Source organism: Pinus tabuliformis, chromosome J (assembly GCF_031772625.1).
Source record: "Pinus tabuliformis cultivar Carrire ecotype Pingquan chromosome J, CPIR1, whole genome shotgun sequence".
Lineage (NCBI taxonomy): Eukaryota > Viridiplantae > Streptophyta > Pinopsida > Pinales > Pinaceae > Pinus > Pinus tabuliformis.
Window position 1 is genome coordinate 1255087169 of NC_142295.1, and position 3415 is coordinate 1255090583.

Sequence of the window (3415 nt, forward strand, 5' to 3'; positions counted from 1 at the left end):
GATGGTATTTCCTCCTATCTGCTTGACCACCCCAAATAAAGTTAGCTGATAATCTATTCATGCTTTTAATAATACTCGCTGGGAGTAAAAATAAATGCGCCCAGTAAACTGCAAGTTGACTTAATACTGATTGCACCAGAATCACTCTTCCTGCCAAGGAGAGGCATCTGAACTCCCAAGCTGAAATCCTCCTGTAGAATCTATCCAGGATCCAATTCCAATCAGATTTTGAGTAACCATTAGCTTTAATCTGAAAGCCCAAGTACTTAATGCCACAACTGATAGATTGCGCATTTATTCCAAACAGCTCAGATAACCATTCAACAGCTTCTTGATTTATATCATTGTGATAGATTGTTGACTTCTCATTGTTAACTTGCAAACCCGAAGCCTTTTGGAAGTTTTTTATGATTTCATAGAAACATATCCAAGTGACCCTGCAAAACAAGCCGAATAAGATGATATCATCAACAAATAAATTATGTGAGATTGAGATATTTCTGCAGATTTTTAGGGGGCGACACATATTTTCGTTGACAGCCTTGTTGATATGCAGGCTAAGAGTGTTCATCGCCAGAATAAATAAAAGCGGGGAGAGGGGACATCCTTGACGCAGGCCCCTCTCCGCACGGAAGAAAGGGGATGGAATTCCATTAATGATGATTGCATAGTCCACAGGTTCAACGCATGCCATGATCCAGTTGATCATATTGGTTCTCAAGCCAATCCTTGCGAGCAGACACCTGATGAAGCCCCAATCTAGGCAGTCGTATGCCTTCCAGAGGTCGATTTTGAGAATAATCGCATCACATTTTTTTGAATGAATAGCATACAGGGCCTCTTGAGTACTTGCAATTGCATCATGAATGTTTCTTCCTTTTAGAAAACCGTGCTGCTCCTTTGATAGGAATTCTGAAAAAACTCCTTTGATTCTCTCAGCTATGATCTTTGAAACAATCTTGTAGGAGATATTACATAGCGAAATCGGCCTATAATCCTTGAAAGACTGAGCATCCCCCTTTTTGGGAATGAGCGCTATATTGGTGGAGGAGAGTTTTTGATTGATACTGCCCGCCATTCTGGTGCCTTCTACCATCCGCAACAGGTCATCTTTGATGATTTCGAAGAAATGAATGAGGAACTCTATCGTCCAGCCATCCGGACCGGGACTCTTGTCCCTTTTGAAGGATTTCATAATGGCAAGCAGCTCTTCCTCTAAAACTGGCTGGAAAATTTGATCATTTAAATCACCATCAAACATCCGTGGAAACAGATCTATTCCCCATAAGATATCCTGAATTTTGCATTTATTCGTTCTTTTATACTGATTTTTGAAATATGCCACCGCCTCATTTGCAATATCCTGCTGGGAAAAAAGGAAGCCTCCCTTACCGTCACTGATTTTCCATATCGAATTTTTTTCCCTTCTGGAGTTGGCGAAGTTATGGAAAATTTTTGAGTTTCTGTCTCCTTCTTTCATCCATATCGCTCTACTTTTTAACCTCCAGAAAGTTTCTTCTTGTTTCAAAATCATCAATTTCTTCTTTTGAAGACCCTTAATTCGACATCTCATTTCAAAAGACAAGGAATCATAAGCCATGGAGTCCGCAACACTGTCTAGCTCCTTTTGAATTTCCTGGAGGTCTTTTTTATTCGCTTGCCTTTTCTGAAACTGCCACTCTTTTACAACCTTCCGGATTGATTCCATCTTATCACTGAAAGTCATTAGGACAGGAAAAGATTTTGAAAATGACATCTCGTTCCACGCTTTCGATACAGTGCTATTAAAATCTAGATCCTCTAAACATTGCCTGCAGAATTTAAATGGGAAACCTTTTCTGAATCCCTTATCCCTCCACCCTAGTATGATCGACCGATGATCAGAAATGAAAACATTTTCGATTGTTGAAAAAGGCATGCCCAGGATGTCGATTAAGCTGGCATGAATGATAAATCTGTCGATTCTCTTAGCAATGTAAGCCTTCTCAATCCTTCCATTGTCCCAAGTTGGAAGGATTTTGGGAGGGAGAATGTCAATAAAATTTTTGCTTAGAAGCTCGTTCTTAATCTTGGCTGCAATAGGATCCTGTTTCTTATTGATGCCCCAGATTTCATCCATGTTAAATGTGATATTTAGGTCACCTGCAATCAATAAAGATTCAACATCAAAAATTTCTGAAGCGAAGAGACTTTCCCAAAATGACGATCTGTTCTTGTATGGAGCATATATGTTCAATATATTAATAGGACATTTTTGCCCCCTTATCTGAGCAGAAATGAGAATGCCTGCAATGCAGCTGTAAGCTTTAGCGTTTATCCAATGTGGATCCCATAACACCGCTAAACCACCAGATAGGCCTATAGCCTCTACAGCTGAAATGTGCCATAGGGGAAACATTTTCCTGAAGTAGGACACTGTTACAGATGCTGCATGCATGGTCTCTTGTATTAATATGATTTTAGGGCTTGCCGACAAAAAGAAGTTCTTTAAGGCCAAAAATTTCAGGTCTGCTCCCAGACCTCTAATATTAACTGATAAAATGAAATTCATTTCGAAGGAGATCCGGCCTTTCTTGCTCTAAGAGGCCTATCATCAGACATATCAATAATTGGAATGTCGATCAGAGAAAGATTTCTGATACTACTGTCAGAACCAACTCCCCTCCCCCTGAAATGCCTACTGCCCTGATTATTCTTTCTCCTCACTGTGATATTGCTTGCAGAGTTGGGGCTGATCTTAGGCGAGCTTTGATTACCGGGTTTATGAACAGTGAGTGGCCTGAGGTCAAGAGATTTTTTGGACAAAAGGTAGTCTAAGTCGCTACCAATAGAGTTTGCAGGCGAAGAAATAGGGGAATTTACAGGAGTGGGAGCAATCAGAGATTCTATTCCTTTGCCATCAGGAGATTTAGTCTGATTATGAGGCGATGATGAAGACTGAACATGAAAGACTTCCTTACTAATTGCAGGCCGAGAAAAGGGAATCGGGATTGGAACAACATGATCGGAGGATGGTTCCAAAGGGGGATTTGGAGGTCGTGGAATCTCATAATCAGAGGCAGTTTCTAACGATGGCATGGATGGAGAAATTCTATATAAAGGATCTGGGGCTTTAGGCGGCGAGGGAGATTTCAAATAGTCACCATCGCAAACCTCTTTATGGAAAGGCCGAGAAAGGCTTTTTGGAGAAGCTGATTTCTCCGAATCCACAGAAGGGACTTTCAATCTATGAGGCAACTCCACGAATTTAGTTAGACCATAATGCTTTCGGCCTTTTATATGACGCCGCGGACAATTTTTAACAAGGTGACCAGTGAGATGGCAAGCAGCGCACCTAAATGGCACACCCCAGAAATCTAACCTCTGTCTAATGTTCTGCTCGTTCCAACTGATATCGATGTGCTCTGGAAAGCCT